At 43.9% G+C, this 21,344-nt stretch overlaps 1 protein-coding gene across 14 annotated transcripts in view; it reads left to right on the top strand.

The window, feature by feature from the left end:
* lrrn2 (leucine rich repeat neuronal 2) overlaps positions 1-21,344 on the top strand; it is a 207,221-nt gene that overhangs the window by 106,131 nt on the left and 79,746 nt on the right. For 10 of the 14 annotated variants that reach the window (XM_052034996.1, XM_052034990.1, XM_052034984.1 and 7 more), the window contains one exon: positions 835-938. The gene's annotated coding sequence lies outside the window, so the exon portion shown is untranslated. Of the gene's footprint in view, positions 1-834; positions 939-3,562; positions 3,630-10,264; positions 10,349-21,344 lie in introns of those variants that run through there. The other 4 variants (XM_052034991.1, XM_052034997.1, XM_052034985.1 and 1 more) reach the window with 2 other exon arrangements.

Below are 21,344 nucleotides of genomic sequence, written 5' to 3'. Positions count from 1 at the left end.
CTCTCTCTGCCGCCTGAATGCCTTGTCAGAAATTGTCTTCCTTGTTCACAGAAGTTCAAATGCAAAATTAATCATCTTGTCCTTATTCAGGGTTGCTAGACTATTATCAGTTCATGAGTTGGCTCCAGGCATCCCCACTGGTACCAAGTACAAATCCTCCTTTACCCTTTATATGCATAGCAGCCACGGATACCAATTCAGTGGGACAGCTGTTATTCACCTCAATTATCTCCAGCTGGAATAGGTTGTTATGCTACATAATTATATATAACAATGTAAATTATTTAGAAATGCACAAAACTCTTACAAGTAACTTCTCAGAGAAAACTGATCATGCATGTTATACAAGGAGAGCACTGGCTGCATTGTCCCCTGTACATATCTAGCCAATCTCTATACTTGTCTACACTGTCTATACTTCTCGCTGCCTCAGTAAAGCAGCCAACATAATCAAAGACCCCACCCACCCCAGATATTTTGTCTTCTTCCCCCTCCCATAGGACAGAAGATACAAAGGCCTGAAAGCACGTACCACCAGGCTCAAGGACAGCTTCTATCCAGCTGTTATAAGACTATTGGTCCCCTTGTACAATAAGATGGACTCTTGACCTCACAATCTACCTCGTCATGGCCTTGCACCTTATTGTCTGCCTGCACTGCAGTTTCTCTGCAACTACAACACTTTACCCTGAATTGCTTTTCCCTTGTATTACCTCGATGCACTGATGTGATGAACTGATCTGTATGGATGGCATGCAAGGCAGTTTTTCACTGTACCTCGGGACATGTGACAATAGTAGACCAATTTATCAATCTTTTTTTATTAATTCACAGAACGTGTGCAGCACCTGCAAGGCCAACATTTATAATTTGTGCCTAACTGCAGTTAAGAGTCAACTACATTGGTGGGTCTGGAGTCACATACAAGCCAAGACCAGGTAAGGATGGCAGATTTACTTCCCTGAAGAATTTTAACAACTATTTTCTATGATCTATTTTCATAGTCACTGTTAGTGATATTACAATTTTTTTCAGACCTTGCTTAATTATTTGAATTAAAATTCCCCATTGTCACGATGTGGTTTGAACTCTTGTCCCTGGATACTAGTCCAATAATTTATGTATTAATGCTGCAGTACCCATACCCCTGAAAGTTATCCATGGATATTGCTTCATACCCTTATGGAACACTTTCTATTTTATTTAGGCCCTATAGATAGAGACTATTCAGACCAACTGCTCCTCAGGAGCTTTCTCCTACCCTGTTGCATCATCTCACCCTATAAGCTTTTGCTTTTTTTCTATTGTGTTCCATATTTCTTTGAGTCATTAACCTAATAAATGATGAAGAGGCAAATGTAGCCAGAGCATAAATATCTTAATAGATTATAGGGCCAGCGATCATGTTAAAACAGGAATAGGTCATGGGGGAATTTAAGATGCCTCTATGATACGCCTTGTGCTAGATAACTATTGACTGATTCATTAACCAATGAATTCTCGCCATTCATTAGTTAAGAAAGTTTATCCTGGATTAACCCAATTGGATTTATAGCGACAATCTCATTCTAAACTCTCACTGTCAACATCAAGAATGATTTGTGCTTATGTGAAGCCTTTAGCATTGTAAAACTTACACGGTGCTTCAAAAGAGACACATAAAGTATTGAGCCAAAGCTAGTTACTGTCTGAAAGAAGGAAAGGCTGATAGGGAGGTGGAGAAGTGTGGGGTAGGAAGTTCAGAGGCTAGGGTTTTAGCAGCTGAAGGCATGGTTCCCAAAGATGGAATAATTTTTAAAAAATGAGATAGGCTCAGAAATGCTACAAAGCTGGAGCTGATGAAGCGCATGTGTCTTCTTGGGTTCTACAGCTGGATATTATATTGAAAAAGGGAAATAATAGAGGGATTTTTAAAAAAAAGGTTAAGAGATTTAAAATCAAGGCACAGCATAAGCAGAAGTGTGGTTAAGGAGTGATGAATGAAAGAGTCAATGCAAATTACAATACAGGTAACAGAACTTTGGTTGATCTTGTTTATCAGGACTGTGAGGCAGAACAGGGAAGGCCACAATGATGCACTGAAGTAGTCAAATCCCGAAGTAACAAAGCTGTCAGGATTTTAGCAGCAGGTGAACCATGGCAGGAGCTGAGTGGGATGTTGTGGCTGTGTTCAGGCAGCCCCGTTACGGTAGTAGATGACCTGCTCCCATTACAGCTCTGAAAATGTCACATGACTAGTGAGCTCTATGCATGATTCGCCCGTGGGACAGGTGGAGACTGATGGGCAGGTGGGTGGGTTGTGTTGTGTTGTGTGCACTTTCTGTTGCCTACACTTGGCCTCCCCAGAGAGTCAAAGTGTTTGGTGCCTTCTGGGTGCTCCTCCACTGCTTTAAGGAGTCTTGGGCCAAGGATTCCATTAGCTAAGAGTGTTATCATATCATGGAGCTTTTGAAGATGTTCTTGAAGTATTTTCTCTCATCTGCTGGGAATCTGTTGCTGTGACAGAGGTCAGGGTAGAGCGCTTGTTTTGGGAATTCAGTCTCAAGCATGCAGACAATATGGCCCACCCTCTGGAACTGCTCGAGCATGATCAGGGATGTTACAGAAATGTAAGCAAGCACTTAGCGATGTTATGATGCATCCTAAAGCATTAGAACAAGAGAAATGGAAGCTGCGTATGTGCACCATTCTTGCTGGTATTGCTGTGTATCTGCCTGGTTAGAGTCATGGAGTCATAGATTCATAGTGTCATACAGCATGCAAACAGGCCCTTCAGCCCAACTCTTCCATGCCAACTCTTGCCCCATCTGCCCGCATTTGGCCCATAGCCCTCTAAAACCCTCCTATCCATGTACTTATCAAGATGGCTTTTAAATGTTGCTAATGTGCCTGCCTCAACCACTATTTCTGGCAGCTCGTTCCAAATACGCACCACCCTTTGTGTGAAGAAGCTAACCCTGATGTCCCTTTTAGATCTCTCGGTGCTGATCTTAAACCTATGTTTTTAGCAGCTCCTCCCTGGGAAAAAGACTATGCGCTTTCACCCTGTCTATGCCCCTCGTGATCTTATACACCTCTATCAGGTCACCCCTCAATCTCCTACGTACTGGGGAATAAAGTCCTAGTCTATGCAACCTCTCCTTGTAAATTAGGCCCCCAAGTCCAGACAACATCCTAGTAAATCTTTTCTGCACTCTTTCTATAACATCCTTCCTGTAACAGGGTGACAAAAACAGTACACAATACTCCAAGTGAGACTTCACCAACATCTTATATAACTGCAACACAAAGCCTAGGTTCAGATTAGATTAATGCTAAAGCTCCCAGCTATGAATGCATGGCTGTGTGTCTGTCCATATCAGATGGTGAAAGATTACAACGAAGAAACTAAACGGAGATTACATGACTGAGAATCAGAAGCCTGCTTGGACAACTTGTCTGTTTCATACTCTTTATTTTCTTTTGCTACTTCTCTTTCTTTAGCCAAAAGAGGTTCACTATGGCTGCAATGGAGTGATCTTCCCTGTACTAGAAAATGTAACATGAAAGCTCTCTCTTCCAGTGAGTGCATCCAGAAAGAAAATCTGCGAGGCAGATAGACAAGGCGAGAGGGCATAAGCAAAGCAGAGGTATCTGGTGCTCAACATTGAGTGAAACACTATTCTCTTTCTCATATTGTTATAGGTTAATATAAATATTTGATCTTAGAAAAGTATAACTACTGACAAATGTTAAAAACATATATTCTTTGTTAAGAAACAGAATACCTTCCCATTTTATAAACACATGCAGTTACAATATAAGTCCTGCCAAATGCATGATGCCATGAAGACATAAAGAACAAAAAGATAAACTTTTCCTTATAAACAAAAAAAGGATATCTCGTTGTGCAATGCAGACATCAGTCCGTCAAGTAAAGTAATTAATAATCCAGACTGTGTTAATGAAAGCAAGCTAATAAACTACAAAAACAAAAGGAGAACACAAAGGGAGATAGATACTGGTCTTCCCCACATTATGAACACCCGACTTATATACAGTCTATCCTATGAATGAGCGTTTGGGATACCAGTGGGATGGAGTTGCCGGCTGCTGTGGGGCTGCAGGCATCTTCTGCCATGTGGGAACTCAATTCACGGCTATACCTGAATGGTTGAGTTAAGTGCTCTGTTTAACTGCAGGTTGCCCTTGGTTGGCCAGTGTTTTTATTTAAACATATTGCCAGGAGTCCGCACTTCTGGCTTGCAAACTGTCCATGTTACAATGAGTTCTCAGGAACAGAACCCTGTCGTAACCTGGGAAGGAACTGTGAGTGAGTGTGCACAACATTTAGCAGACAGTGGAGAAATATGAGGTTATCCACTTTGGTAGAAATGCAAAATATTGTTGAACTGTAGAGAGACCACAGAATGATGCTGTAGAGAGATCTGGGTATCCTCAGGCATGAAACACAGAAAGTTAACAGGCAGGTTCAGCAAATAATCAAGAAGCCAAATGAAATGCTGGCTTTTATTGCAAAGGAGATGGATCTTAAAAATGGAGAAACCTTACTTCAGTGTACAGGACATTGGTGAGGACACTCCTGAAGTATTGTATACAATTCTGGTTTCACTATTTAAGGCAGGGTGTACTTGTAATGCCTGTGATTCCAAGAAGGTTCACTCAGTTGATTCCTGAGATAATGGGGCTGAATTATGAGCAAAAGTTGAACAAGTTGGATCTGTATTCATTGGACCTACAATAAGTGTGTCCTGATGCAGAGAGGGTCTCGACCATCCCTTTACTTCCACAGATGCTGCTTGACCCGCTGAGATCCTCCAGCAGTTTGTTCTAATGCTTCTATATTCATTGGAGTTTTAAAGAAAGAGAAGTGATCTTTTTGAAACATAAAAGATTTTGAGGGGATTTGACATGTAGGTGCTGAGAGGATGTTTCCTTTCAAGGGGAATGAAAGAATGAACCACTGAATATATCCAAGGCAGAAATAGACAAATATTTGCTCCATTGAGGACTCCAGGATTATGGGGAAGAGAGATGAAAGTGTTGAGGCCCAAATCAGATCAGCCATGATCTTATTCCATGACAGAGCAGGTTCAAGGAACCATCAAGGCATACTCCAGCTCTATTTCTTAAATTCTACTTATTTTTTCTGGCTGGTTGTTAGACATACCTTATGCAAAATAAGTTTTAAGCTATTTGGCACCCCTTGGCCTGAGAGTGCTATGGAATAGGCATCTTGATAAGGAGAAAATTACTAAAAATAAAGGTGGAAAAGTGATGGAATTGCAACTGACTCTTTAAGTGTTACAGTTCGATATGCCAGTTCTCCATTGAATGGACTTAAATCAATATGAAGTGCATTATAAAAACAAAACTAACAGAAACAGCCTCAATTTGCCAAATTACTCACAGAAGTACTCAATAGGGATCTAAAAGCTGACCTTTGCTTCACACCTGAATACAGCAAAACTTCAGCATTTATGTAGGCCTTGATGAATCCACACCTGCTGTATTGAGTACAGATTTGCTCTCCTAAGCTCAAAAATGATGTACTTACCATGGAAAAAAGAAACATAAGAAATAGGAGCAGGAGTAGATTCTTGGGCACTTTGAGCCTGCTCTACAATAGAGGGAGTACAGTGAGGGTTCACTAGGTTGGTTCCAGGGATGGTTGCTTTGGCACATGAGGAGAGATTGAGAAGACTGGACATAGTCTCTCCAGCTCTCATAGAGACTTGCAAATCTTCACCACAGCTCGATGTAGAGAAGGTATTTCCCTTGGGTGAAGACCGTCAATTCCAAGGGTCACAGTCTCAGAATAAAGGGTTGCTCATTTAGGACTGAGATGAGGTGAAATTTCTTCACTCAGAGGGTGGTGAATCATTGGAATCCTCCCCCCCCAGAGGAGTGTGGAGGATCAGCCACTGAATTCATTTAAAACAGAGATTGCTAGATCTCTGGATATTAAGAGGATCAATTTCAAGAGATATGAAGATAGGGCAGGAAAATGGCAGTGATGTAAAATATCAGCCATGTTCTTAATAAATAGCAGAACAGGCTCAAAGGGCCAAATGGTTCTCCTGCTCCTAATTCTTATGTTCTTATATTCTGATGTAACATAGACCAGCACAACATGGTGGTCCAAAGGGCCTGTATTGTGCTGTATTGTTCTATGGTTCTATGGTTCTATAGACTGCTGGATCAGACACACTGACCAAAGCAGCAGAATGCATTCCAGCAATTTAACAGTCAGTGCTGTCTGTTCTGAACTCGTTGTGTATCACTGAGCATTCCGACTAGGAAAGCCCAAGGCTTAAACACTGAGCAGACCCGGTAAATGAATCCAAGTCAGGTTGATAATAGTTTCATCGTCTTCATGAAGCTGAGAAGGATAAACAGTGACTGTGGTTCCAATATATGATCGATATCATGTAATCCTTGCTGGAAGCAATTCTTGTGGAAGTGAGCAGAATGAGGTTCAATGGCTTGCCAACACTCACTGTCTGGACTCTACGTGGGCAACGTAGAGGGGGCTGCCACATTTGTTGAATTTTACTCCAGTCTGAGTATAACAGATGGATCAGAGAGAACCTGGAGAGTAGAAAGAAGCATCATTTTAATAGAATCATAAAGCAATACAGCACGGGGGGCGCACAAGTTCTCATTGTCTAGAAAGCTAATGATTTGACACACTACCTCATTCTTACTCCACAGTCCTGAAAATGTTCCCGTTTTAATTATATATCAATTTTCTTCAACAGTTGTAAAATCAGCATCATCCTTCTAAGACAATGCATTCCATATCTTAGACCACAAGATATAGAAGCAGAATTAGGCCATTCAGCCTATCGAGTCTGCTCTGCCATTTTGGATTTTTCTTGTAGTGTCTTTTGTCCTTGTGTCCTTTGTGTCCTTTCTCCTACCGGTGGAAATAAGCACTTACCCAAATTCCTCGCAATTTTGAATGCTGCTGTGAATTTCCCTTCATCTTCCTTGCTCTAAGAAGGAAAATATCAAATGCAAAATCATGGCTAATTATTTTTCAACCACCTTCTCCCCGTAAACCTTAACTCCCTTACCAATCAAGAACCTATCAATATCTACCTTAAATACACACAATGACTAGGCCTCCACAGCCCTCTGTGGCAGCAAATTCGACAGATTCACCACCCTCTGGCTGAAGAAATTACTCCTCATCTCAGTTTTAAAAGGATGTTCCTTTGTTCTAAGGGTGTGCTCTTTGATCCTCAACTCTCCTACTAATGGAAACATCCTCTCCACGTCCACTCTATCCAGGCCTTTCAGTATCCGGTAGGTTTCAATGAGATTCCCCCTTTATCCTTCTGAACTCCATTGAGTACAGGCCCAGAGACATCAAAGGCTCCTCATATTGTTAAGTCTTTCATTCCTGGGATCATTGTTGTGAACCTCCTCTGAACCCTCTCCAGGGTCAGCACATCTTTGCTTAGATATGGGGCCCAAAATTGCTCACATTATTCCAAATACATTCTGACTAATGCCTTATAGAGTCTCAGCAGTACATCCTTGCTTTTATGTTCTTGTCCTCTTGAATCTTCCTGCCTAAAAATATTTCACCTCATCTGCTGCTCAGCTTTCAGGCAATTAAGTCTGTGTCCTTTCTCCTACCAGTGGAAACAAGCACTTACCCAATTTTCTTGCAATCTTGAATGCTGCTGTGAATCTCCCTTCATCTTCCTTGCTCTAAGAAGAAAAATACTAGCTTTTTTATGCTGCTGAGATCCTTCACCCACAGTACATTTATGGCAATCCTGATCTGTGCTTTTCCAGGGCATTGATATCCTATCCCTGGATAGTGCTGACACCATGAAATTTACACTCCTTTATCACCCAGAATGTCACGATCTGATGCATTAGACAGAAATATTGTGTGGAAGGGAGAACACTGACTGTTTATTATTGCTACAAATTCAATACAAAGTGACTGAAAAGCAGAGTGGAAGAGGAATCTTGTATTTGTAGATGACAGCAGCAATTGGGAGTCACACAGCAGAGTGAATGGTTCTAATCAAGCCCAAATCTGCACCTTCCCGCCTTCTTCCTTTGATCGTGTCATTAGTGAATTAACGGTTATGAATCATTGATTACATGTGTTGTACCACCAAGCATGGTGTTTTATGGATTGAATCAGTGCTACAGCTTACTTTTAGATAAATAGCTGGCATGTACCTTGCATTAAATTAGTCCTGGGTGTGAGAAGGATGTCAGTCTGACACAGTGCATGCCTTCCAAATCTCCACAGCCCTCTCTTCAGATAGTTGCTGTTTTGATAATAAAGAAGCATTTCACCAACCTTTTTTTGTGGAACAAAATCCAATCGAAGTCATGAATCAAAGTCATCTTAATGCAGTAACATGAAGCTTTTGACCACGTATATTAATGGTCTGAATGAGGAAATGGAACATTGTAAATCGAAGCTTACAGGTAGAAAGATTCTTCATTTATATTTTCGTGATTTTGCAGCATTACAGATGCTCTACAGCCAATGGAGTTCTATTGAAGTGCAGCCAATGTTGTAGAATGATACTCAGGCCAAAAAAGTTAAATTAAAAAGACATGTTACATATTCTGGGCTTCCTTTTTTTACGGAAGGTTAATTTAATTTAGATGCGAAGGTAACTCAGGTGATTGAAGGACTTGAACCGGTAAATAGAGAGAAGTTATTTCCTCTGTTTGGAGAGTGTAAGACAAAACAACATCAGCTTAAAAATGAGAACCAAGCCCTTCAGGAATGATCTCAGAAAACACTTCACAGAAAGGAAATGTGGAACTCCCTCCTTGAAGACACTGATGAACTAAAGGGTAATTGAAAGCAAAGCAGAGATTTTTATTTGTAGGCACAAGAAACTTCAGATGCTGAAATTGGGACCAAAGAGCAAACTGCTGGAACTGAGCAGGGTCAAGCAGCATCTGTGGAGGCGAAGGGATGGTCGATGTTTCAGCTCAAGAAACTGCCTTGACCGCTGAGTTCTTCCAGCAGTTTGTTTTTTGCTTGAGATTTTTATTTGGCAAGGTTTAGTGGGCAGGCACTGTAGGATAGCATAACACTTTACAGCACCAGTGACCCGGGTTCAATTCCAGTAAGGAGTTTCCAACCCAAGTAAGGAGGTTGTACATTCTCCCCGTGTCTGTGTGGGTTTCCTCTGGGTGCTCCAGTTTTCTCTCACATTCCAAAGACATACGGGTTAAGAAGTTGTGGGCATGCTATGTTGGCACCGGAAGCATGGTGACACTTGCAGGCTGCGCCCAGTACACTTTACGCAAAAGATGCATTTCACTGTGTGTTTCGATGTACATGTGACTAATAAAGAAATCTTATATCTTACATAAACAGGATTTTTGGATGGAGCTGAGATTCTAGTCATCTGAAACATAATTAAAGGGAGAAAGAGACTTGAAGAGCTAAATTCCTCTTCCAATATACTGGACAGATGGGAGCATGAAGTTACATAAGGATGTTGACAAACTTAATGAGTGGGCAAAAGTGTGGCAGAAGGAATTCAATGTGCAGCCATCCTGAAATTTAAGAGCAGACCATTGTGTCCTAGAATATGAATTGAAACGTAGATCTATTCTTATTCAATGAAACATTTTATTTTAGGTCAGTGCAGCTGCAGAAAGAGTTTCTATGTAGGCTGTCAGATTTTGGAATAATATGGAAGCGAAAAACTGAAATCAGAAATATAAACAGAAAGTATTGGAAATACTCAGCAGGTCAGGCAGCATCTGTGAAGAGAGAAAAATATAGTTCACATTTTAGGTTGGTTGCCTTTCAATGATCTGATTAGTTTTAATGTCTAGTGACAGGGAGCATTAGAGAACTAAGGAACTTGAGTGTCCATGTGCACAGGTTATTCAAATATACAGAAAGTAATCAGAAGGGTTAATGGAAATTTGACCCTTTTTGGGGGGGATTTGGAATCTGCAATTGGAGCCAAATCCAAACTTACAGTGGGAGAGTCAGGAAGTATGGAAGCGGGTTCTTCGGCTCCATGCCTACTATCAAGCACCCATTTATGTTAATCCAAATATATTGTCCCAACATTCCCAACAACTCTCCCCAGATTCTACCACTCAGCTACACTAGAGACAAGTTGCAGTGTCCAGTTAACCTATGGACCCACATGTCTCTGGGATGTGGGAGGAAACCAGAGCACCTGGAGAAAACACGTGTGACCACAGGGTGAAATTCTGCACAGACAGCGCCCAAGATTTGGATTGAACCCAGGTCAATGGAGCTGAGAGGCAGCAGCTCTACTGGCCTTGCCACTGGAATTGGAATTGGTTTATTATCATCACTTGTACTGAGGTACAGTGACAAACTTGTCTTGCATACAGTTCATACAGATCAATTCATTACACAGTGCATTAGGATTAGACTGTCTACAAGGAAGCACATTTTTATGCAAAGAATAATGGAAATCTTGTCCTCCAGCTCCAAACCCTTTTGGATGCTAGAGTCACTTGTGGTTTTCAAGACAGGGATTGATTTTTCTTAGGTATCAAGAGAAATGGAACATTGGTAGGTAAACAGCGTCAAGAAGCAGATCAGCCATGATCTAATTGTAGGTCGGGAAATAGTTGGAGAGTCGAAGTGGCCAACTCATGTTAATATGAAGTGACAACCAAAAAATGCTGGTTAGTAACTGGACACAAATCCCTTTAAAACATCAATGAAGTAATCTTTCTGAGGGGATTTTAAAATTGGAAGAAATGTTGCTCACACAAGGCACTGAGGTGATAAACAATGAGAGATTGATTTCCTTTAAGTAGAATATTTAAACTATCGACAGCAAAATCCCTGAATCTCCAGAATTGCCAATGAATTGAAAGGTTGTGAGAAAAATCCCATGCAAGATTGGCACTTGTTTGCAGTTGCTGAGGTAAGGCAGTGGTAGCAGGTGTCGTCCTTTGGAGGAAACCTTAAACCTTTTGGTTTAGGTGGAAGCAATAGAAGGAGCAAGGGGCAGAGAGGTTTATGCCAGAGCTTAGACCCAGTCATCAATGGTGGAGCAGAGAAAATCCGAAACAAGCAAGTGGGCAAAATGGGTACGTCAGACTGGTGGAAGTTACAAGATGGTTGAGGAGAGTGGTACTGGTGGGAGGACGGTGGGGTAAGGCCATAGCTGCTTTGAAAATAATGGGAGAGGTTTTAAAATCATGGTGTTAATGTGCAAATATTCATCCAAATTCTCTATGTGAAATCTTAAAGTGTACAACATAGCTGCCATATCTGCTTCCTTAACTGTAGCCACTCCATTTCACTGCATGAAGCATTTTAAGATGGTTGGCAAATGTGGCTGCGTAAATGCAAATCCTTATTTATTCTCCCCATGAAGTAAAGGCTTCTCCAGAGTCCCAAAGCTACCCAAATTAGTAAGGCTAAAGGGAATTTTGGTTTATGGTGGATTTGAACTGCTTGGAGGGCACAGGAAACTGTTTCAACAACAGTGGTATGCCAAGCATGTGATCTCCCAATTATTCTAGGGCACTTCCAGGGTCAAAAGAATGCGTGCGGTGAATGTTTGGAGGAATCCAACTATTCAATATTCGGTTCTGGAACTAATCTCAGGGGATGGGTCTTTAAGTGCACTGCAGCTCCGTTTGTACATGAGCAAGCTGATGAAAGGAGAGCTGCACAAGCAAGCAGGGCTCAAGAGATTATACCAACATCAATGCAGAGGCATTTAAAAAGAAGTGTATGCCATTTAGCTAGAGTGATTGGAATTTTAAAAACCTACAATGTTTAACTAACAGTTGGCTAAAACAAATGTCAAAACCACACATGTGCCACTTAGCCGATGAAAGAGAAATAATGTGCCCATGCATGGGCAGTAATGTGAAACTGACCTTGGCTTTCCTGTGTAATGCTATAGCTTTGTCGTCAATCATACTTCCGTGAATCTGGCGTTTGATCAGCCAGGGACTGCAGCTTTCAAAGGCAGTTAAGGATTCACTAACCTGTAGAGCAGCGTACACACACAGGGCCTGTTCCACTCCAAGAGGGCTCAGAAAGAAGCACAGTTGCTCAGTCCATTACACCTGCTCCTTCCATTCCATACCCGATTGCTTCAAGCCTGAATCAAACATCCCTTCCGCTCTACCTAACGCACTTTTCCAATTTTAAAAGACTGGCCTGCTTTGTGCCCATGTGTATAGGTAGTGATACCATAAGATATAGCAGCAGAATTAGGCCATTCAGCCCTTCGAGTCTGCTCCGCCATTCAATCATGGCTGATTTTTTTCAACCCATTCTCCCACCTTCTCCCCGTAACCCTTAACCCATTTACCAATCAAGAACCTGTCAATCTCTACCTTAAATACACCCAATGACTTGGCCTCCACAGCCCCTTGTGGCAACAAAATCTGCAGATTCACAACTCTTTGGCTAAAGAAATTCCTCCTCTTCTCAGTTCTCAAGGGACATCCCTTTATTCTGAGGCTGTGCCCTCGTATCCTAGACTCCCCTACTAATGGAAACATCCTCTCCACGTCCACTCTATCCAGGCCTTTCAGTATTCAATACGTTTTATATAGAACATAGAACAGTACAGCACAGTACGGGCCCTTCGGCCCACGATGTTGTGCTGACCTATATAAACCTTAACCACATTCTATCTATTTCCCTCTCCACCTCCCATAACCCTCTATTTTTCTTTTGTCCATGTGCCTATCTAATAGTTTCTTAAATGACCCTATCATATTGGCCCCTACCTCCACCCCCTCCGGCAGTGCATTCCAGGCACCCACCACTCTGTGTAAAAGCCCTACCTCTGACATCTCCACTGAACTTTCCTTCACGCACCTTAAACGGGTGACCTCTAGTATTGGCTATTGCCACTCTGGGGAAAAGATGCTGGCTGTCCACTCTGTCTATTCCTCTCATAATCTTATATACCTTTATCAAGTCTCCTCTCATCCTCCATTGCTCCAAAGAGAAAAGCCCTAACTCGCTCAACCTCTGCTCATAAGACATGCTCTCCAACACAGGCAGCATCCTTGTAAATCTCCACTGCACCCTCTCCAAAGCTTCCACGTCCTTCCTATAATGTAGTGGCCAGAATTGAACACAATATTCCAAGTGTGGTCTAACCAGAGTTTGATAGAGCTGCAACATTACCTCTCGGCTCTTGAACTCAATCCCCCGGCTAATGAAGGCCAGCACACCATACACCTTCTTAACTGCCCTATTCACTTGTGAGGCAGCTTTGATGGATCTATGTACTTGGACCCCAAGATCTCTCTGTTCCTCCAGACTGCTAAGAAGCCTGCCATTAACCATGTACTCTGTCTTCAAGTTCATTCTTCCAAAGTGTGTCACTTCACACTTCTCTGGATTGAACTCCATCTGCCACTTCTCTGCCCAGTTCTGCACCCTGTCTAAATCCCGTTGCAACCTACGACAACCTTCTTCACTGTCTACTACACCACCAACCTTCATGTCATCTGCAAATTTACCAACCCATCCCTCCACTTCCTCATCCAAATCATTTATAAAAATCACAAAGAGCAGAGGTCCCAGAACAGATCCCTGCAGAACACCATTAGACACCGACCTCCAGGTCGAATACTCCCCTTCTACAACCACCCTCTGCCTTCTGTGGGCAAACCAATTTTGAATCCACATTGCGTGGGTTCCATGCATCCCATACCGCATGATTTTCTGAATGAGCCTACCATGGGGAACCTTGTCAAACAGCTTGCTAAAATCCATATACACCACATCCACCGCCCTACCTTCATCAATTTGTCTTGTCTCTTCCTCAAAAAGCTCTATTAAGCTCGCGAGGCATGACCTGCCTTTCACAAAGCCATGTTGACTATCCCTGATAAGACTATGCATCTCCAAATACTCATAAATCCTGTCCCTAAGAATACTCTCCAATAGTTTCACAAGATCACAAGATAAGGGAGCAGAAGCAGGCCATTCGGCCCATCGAGTCTGCTCCAAGGAAAAGGGAAAAAGAAATGGGGTGGGAAAAAAGAGAGAGAAAAAAAAACTATTCTAATCCCATTTGCCAGCCTTATCCCCATATCCCTTGATACCCTTACTATTTAGATATCTGTCTATCTCCTCCTTGAATACCCCCACTGATCTGGCCTCCACTGCTCTGCGTGGCAAGGAGTTCCACAATTTCACCACCCTCTGGGTAAAGAAACTTCTCCTCATCTCTGTCTTGAAACTGTACCCTCTAATTCTAAGATTGTGCCCTCTGGTCCTGGACACGCCCACCAAGGGAAACAGCCTAGCCACATCTACTCTATCCTTACCTGTCAACATTTTAAATGTCGCTACGAGGTCCCCTCTCATCCTTCTGTACTCCAGCGAGTACAGTCCAAGAGCCGACAAACGCTCATCATACTTAAGCCCTTTCATTCCTGGAATCATTCTCGTAAATCTCCTCTGAACCCTCTCCAACGTCAGCACATCCTTCCTAAGATGCGGGGCCCAAAACTGCGCACAGTATTCCAAATGAGGCCTCACTAGCGCCGCGTAGAGCCTCATCAACACGTCCTTACTTTTATACACTATACCTCTCGAGATGAATGCCAACATAACATTCGCTTTCTTAACCACCGATACAACCTGGTGGTTAACTTTTAAGGTATCTTGTACGAGTACCCCCAAGTCCCTTTGTACTACCGCACTATCAATCTTCTCTCCTTCTAGATAATAATCTACCCGCTTATTTCTACTTCCAAAGTGTACAACTGCACATTTCTCAACATTGAATCTCATCTGCCATTTCCTTGCCCATTCTCCTAAACTGTCTAGGTCCCTCTGCATTCTTTCTATTTCCTCTATGCTCCCTACTCCTCCACTTATCTTGGTGTCATCCGCAAACTTAGCCACACAACCATTTATTCCATCATCCAAATCATTGATGTACAAGGTAAAAAGGAGAGGCCCCAACACCGACCCTTGCGGCACACCACTAGTAACCGGTAACCAACCAGAACGAGATCCTTTTATTTCCACCCTTTGCTTCCTGCCAACCAGCCAATTCTCCACCCATTTTGCTACCCTTCCCATAATTCCATGACCTCTCATCTTATTAATCAGTCTCTTGTGAGGCACCTTATCGAAGGCCTTTTGAAAGTCTAAATACACAACATCTACCGCCTCTCCCTTATCCACCCTACCTGTGATTTCTTCAAAAAACTCCAATAGGTTGGTCAGACAGGACCTCCCCTTCACAAAACCATGTTGACTAGGTCCTATCTTGCCTTGCGCCTCTAGGTATTCGGTAACCTCCTCCTTGAGGATAGACTCCAATAATTTTCCCACCACTGACGTCAGACTAATAGGTCTGTAATTGCCTTTGTGCTGCCTCCCACCTTTCTTATACAACGGAACTACATTCGCTACCCTCCAGTCCTCCGGAACCATGCCAGAATCTATCGATTCCTGAAAAATAATCGCCAACGCCTCCGCTATCTCCACAGCCACCTCCTTCAGAACCCGGGGATGCACCTCATCCGGTCCGGGAGACTTATCAGCCTTAAGCCCCTTTAGTTTTCCAAGCACCTTCTCCCTATTAATCTCAATTGAACTCAGCTCCAATTCGTGAGACTCCTGACTAATGGGCACATTGCTTATGTCCTCCACGGTGAAGACCGATGCAAAATATTCATTCAATTCCCTTGCCATCTCACTATCATCCATTATAATACCTCCTGCACCGTTATCAATTGGTCCTATGTCAACCCGTGTCTCTCTTTTATTCCTTATGTATTTAAAAAAACTCTTAGAATCCTTCCGAATGTTGTCCGCCAGCTTCCTTTCGTAACTCATCTTTGCTTTCCTAATGACCTTCTTAGTTTCTCTCTGCAGATTTTTAAAATCGTTCCAATCCTCTGTTTTCCCACTAAATTTTGCTACTTTGTACGCCGCCCCTTTTGCTTTTATTTTATCCTTCACCTCCCTCGTTATCCACATCTGTGCCTTTTTTCCATTCAAAACCTTCTTTTTTCTTGGAATATATCTGTCCTGCATTGTCCTTATTTCCTGTAGAAATTTCTTCCATTTTTCCTCTGCCGTCCCTTCAGCTAACTTACTCCTCCAATCAATTTGGGCCAACTCATCTCTCATACCTTTGTAATTTCCCTTATTCCACTGAAATATCGATACACCAGTTATCAGCTTCTTCTTCTCAAACTTGAAACTAAACTCAATCATATTGTGATCACTTGTTCCCAGTGGTTCCTTTACTTTTAGTTCCCTAATCACCTCGGGCTCACTACACAGCACCCATTCCAAAACAGCCGATCCCCTGGTGGGCTCCTCAATAAGTTGCTCCAGAAAAACATCCCTTAGACATTCCACAAACTCACTCTCCTGAGTACTACCGCCTTGCTGCATTTCCCAGTCCACCTTCATGTTAAAATCCCCCATAATTATCTTCACATTGTCACTCTGACATGCTTTTTCTATCTCAATCTGCAACTTATGGTCCACTTCCTGACTGCTGTTTGGGGGCCTATATATGACTGCTATTATTGTTCTTTTACCCTTGCTATTTCTCAGCTCCACCCATAAGGATTCCACCTCCTCTGACCCAATGTCCTTCCTTTCTATTGATTTTATATCGCTACTAACCATCATGGCCACACCTCCCCCTCTGCCTACCCTCCTATCCTTCCTATATACTGTATACCCCTTGACATTCAGTTCCCAATCACATCCATCATGAAGCCACGACTCAGTGATTGCAACGATGTCATATTTATTAACCTGTAGTTGTGCCACTAGGTCATCTACTTTATTCCTGATGCTACGTGCATTTAAATATAGTATGTTTAGACTGGTATCTGCTATTGATTTTATTGTACCTCTATTGATCAGCAGATTGTCCTGACTTTCTACCTGTCCATCCTTCTTACTATCTTCGCTACCTACTATCTTAGACATGTTCGTGTAGACCTCATCCCCTATCCTAACATTCGGTATCCGAACATCCTCATCCCCGATCCTAACATTCTGTATCCTAACATCCGGATTTGTTGTACTTCTATTATTCAGTAAATTATCCTGACTTATCACCTGCCTGTCATTCTTGCCATCCTCAATGGATTCGTTTCTATACACTTCCTCCCTCACCTTAGCATCTTGTAACCTAGCATCCTGGTTACCGTCCCCCTGCCAGATCAGTTTAAACCTTCCCCTACAACTAAATTAAACATTCCCGCCAGGATATTGGACCCTTTGGAGTTTAGATGCAACCCATCCTTAGCAAATAGGTCTTGCCTCCCCCAAAAAAGGTCCCAGGTATCCAAGAATCTGAAGCCCTGCCCCTTGCACCAGTCACTCAGCCACGCATTTAACTGCCAGAGCTTTCTATTCTTCCTGTCATTGATACGCGACACGGGTAGTAGTCCTGAGATTACTACCCTTGAGGTCCTACTTTTCAACCTTCTCCCTAATGCCTTGTATTCCTCCTTCAGGACCTCTTCTCTTTTCCTACCTACATCATTGGTACCTACATGTACCAAGATTTCTGGCTGCTCACCCTCCCCCCTCAGAATATTCTCGACACGGTCTGTGATATCCCGTACCCTGGCACCAGGGAGGCAACACACCATCCGAGACTCATTATCGCTATCGCAGAATCTCCTATCCGTACCCCTTACTATCGAATCCCCAATAACCACTGCATGTCTCTTCCTCTGCTGGACCACAGTATCAGACACGGTGCCAAGGTCCTGGCTGCTGAGGTCTTCCTCTATGAAGTCATCCTCTCCAACCGAATCTAAAATGAGATATCGGTTTTTGAGGGGGACTGCCACTGAGGTGCTGTCTACATAATCTTTATAACTCCTATCTATCTCCTGCTCGCTCTCCCTAACCAAACGAAGGTCATCCAGCTGCTGCTCCAGACTCTCAATCCGTTCCTTGAGGAGCCGCATCTCGGTGCACTTTGCGCAGATGTAGTTATCAGGGAGTCTGGTCGTCTCCCAGGGGCCCCACATCTGACACTCCAAACACAACACTAATCCCAGATGCATACTGCTGAATATCACTGAGCTCAACACTAAACTAAACTAAACTAATAACTCACCCCTCTCTATAATCTCGCCTCTTTCCCGCTCTCGCCGAAGCCCGTTGAGCCAAAGCCGAACCCACTCTGCTCCCTCTCACTCAGCTGCCCGCTCCGACGCTGCCCGCTAGATATGCTCGTCTGCTTTTTAAATCGCCCGCGCGCTTCCGGGTGACGTCACACGCCTGCGCAGTCACTCGCCGCTGTCCCGAACGCTAGAAAGAGAAAAAAAAACCTCGTTATTTTCCGGCAATCTCCGCTCTCTCGTCGCTGGAAAGAAAACTTGAAGGCGAACCTTCGACTTTTAAATCGCCCGCGCGCTTCCGGGTGACGTCACGCGCCTGCGCAGTCACTCGCCGCTGTCCCGAACGCTAGAAAGAGAAAAAAAAACCTCGTTATTTTCCGGCAATCTCCGCTCTCTCGTCGCTGGAAAGAAAACTTGAAGGCGAACCTTCGACTTTTAAATCGCCCGCGCGCTTCCGGGTGACGTCACGCGCCTGCGCAGTCACTCGCCGCTGTCCCGAACGCTAGAAAGAGAAAAAAAAACCTCGTTATTTTCCGGCAATCTCTTTTCTCTCGTCGCTGGAAAGAAAACTTGAAGGCGAACCTTCGACTTTTAAATCGCCCGCGCGCTTCCGGGTGACGTCACGCGCCTGCGCAGTCACTCGCCGCTGTCCCGAACGCTAGAAAGAGAAAAAAAACCTCGTTATTTTCCGGCAATCTCCGCTCTCCGCTCTCTCGTCGTTTGCCCACCACTGACATAAGACTCACTGGTCTATAATTCCCAGGATTATACCTTTTACCTGTCTTGACCAATGGAACAACGTTTGCCATCCTCCAGTCCTCTGGTACCACTCTTGTAGTCAGGGAGGACTCAAATATCATTGTTAATGCTCCAGCAATCTCTTCCCTCGCTTCACATAGTAACCTGGGGTATATCCTGTCCCAACCTGGGGAATTATCTATCCTAGTGCTTTTTAGTGGCTCCAACGCTGCTTCTTTCTTAACCTCGACATGCTCCAGCACGTTTGCCTGTTCTACGCTAACCTCACGTTCATCTAAGTCCTTCTCACTGGTGAACACTGAGGCAAAATATTCATTTAGAACCTCCCCTACTCCTTCGCATCCAGACACTTTGTTCCCCCCTTATCCCTGAGCGGTCCTACCCTCACCCTAGTCATTCTCTTGTTCCTCACATATGTGTAGAATGCCTCAGGGTTTTCTTTAACCCTATTTGCCAAGGCCTTCTCACATCCCCTTCTAGCTCTCCTAAGTCCCTTCTTAAGCTCCTTCGTAAGTCCACGTACTGATCCATGCTCTAAGTTCATCACCATTATTTTTAACACTTCTCGCAGAAAGGTTAATATATTTCAACCCATCTCGCATTTATGCCCCGTCCCCTGCCTAACCTTCCTCACATTCTCTGTACACATTGCATCTCCTTCTACACCAACTGATCCATCCACTAATCTAACACTCTGTTTCCCATCCCCCGCCAACCTAGTTTAAACCCTCCCCAACAGCTCTAGAAAACCTGCCCGCAAGGAAATTGGTCCCTCTCCAGTTCAGGTGTATTCCGTCCCTTTTGTACAGGTCATACGTATCCCAGAAGAGTTCCCAATGATCCACAAATCTGAACCCCTGCCCCCTGCACCAACTCTTCAGCCACTCATTGGTCTGCCGTATCCTCCTATTCTTTCCCTTGCTGGCTCGTGGCACAGGCAGCAATCTAGAGATTACTACCCTTGAGGTCCTGCTTTTTAGCTTCCTTCCTAACTCCCAAGACTTGCTCTCCAGGACCTCATCCCTTATCTAACCTATGTCGTCAGTGCCAATGTGCACCACGACTTCTGGCTCCTCACCCTTCCCCTTAAGAATGCTGCGCACTCGATCCAAGACGTCCCTGACCCTGGCACCTGGGAGGCAACATACCATCCGGGAGTCTCGTTCTTGTCCACAGAATCTCCTGTCTGACCCCCTAACCAACGAATCCCCTATCACTATCACACTCCTCTTGCATCCCCCCACCCTCCCTTCTGAGCCACAGAGCCAGACTCCGCATCAGAGACCTGGTTGCTGTGGGTCTCCCCCCAACAGCATCCAAAACGATATACTTGTTAACAAGGGAAACAGTCACCGGATTATCCTGTACCGACTGTCTGTTCCTTTTCCCACCCCTAAAGGTCACCCATTTACCTACATCCCAGACCGTAGATGTAACCGCCTCCTGGTAACTCCCACCTATCATCTCCTCAGTTTCCCAAATGCTCCAGAGTTCATCCAGCTGCAGCTCCAGCTCCCTAACGCAGTCTATAAGGAGCTGCAGCTGGATGCACTCCCTGCAGGTGTAGTCCTCTGGCACACTGGAGGTCTCCCTGATTTCCCACATCCTACATGAGGAGCACACTTCTGCCCTGACTGCCATTCCCACTGTTCCATACAAAGAAAATTACAAATAACGGCGAAAGAAAGAGAACCTACTAGAAGCTTCCACTCAACTACTCCGCCTCTTCATGCCAAAGTCTCTTTAGCCAAAGCCTCAGCTCCTCACTCTAACACTGTCCAGTCCAATAATGGCCGCTCCAAAATAGCTGTTCCGCTTGACCCTAACTTCTTTTTACTGGCTAATTAGCTCATCAACAAGCCCATCAACTCACCACAGCAACCCGAGCAACGGCCTACCTTTTCAAACTGCTTCCTGCTCTTGTTCTCTCCCTTGCTCTCGTTTTAATGAGTGTGTTCCTCTTTTGTGATATCTAAGCCCTGTTTTAACTCAAGGCAAGTCTGGAATGGAACAAGCAATAGGCCTGGGTCACCTTGAAGGACCAGCCCCACCTTCTGCCCTAACTGACATGAAGCCATTGGAAGAGGGCAGGTGAGCATGGCTGGGTCTCATATGCTAGGGACCATGATATCCATCTCTGGGAAGCAAGCTCAGGAGAGGCCAGAGGGAGAGGGATGTGACCTGCTCAAGAGAAGCAGGGCATTAGCTAAGTCTTTATTGATGAGGAAGCCTTGAGAAACAAGCTTCCTCCTGACCCACCTTTAAAAGAAAGTACTTTCCTTTTCATGAGTCCCCCTCTGAGTTTACTCCTCCACCCTTGTCACCAGGTTCTGACCATTCTACCCACTGACTGCCCAGTTGTAGGCACATGTTACAGGCACCTTGTGGATACCTTGGGCAGCACAGTGGCACAGTCGGTAGAGCCGCTGCCCTCACGTTCTCCCTGCGACTGCGTGGGTTTCTTCCAGGTGCTCCAGTTTTCT

Source organism: Pristis pectinata, chromosome 20, assembly GCF_009764475.1.
Source record: "Pristis pectinata isolate sPriPec2 chromosome 20, sPriPec2.1.pri, whole genome shotgun sequence".
NCBI lineage: Eukaryota > Metazoa > Chordata > Chondrichthyes > Rhinopristiformes > Pristidae > Pristis > Pristis pectinata.
This window is presented reverse-complemented; position numbering and strand designations above follow the sequence as displayed.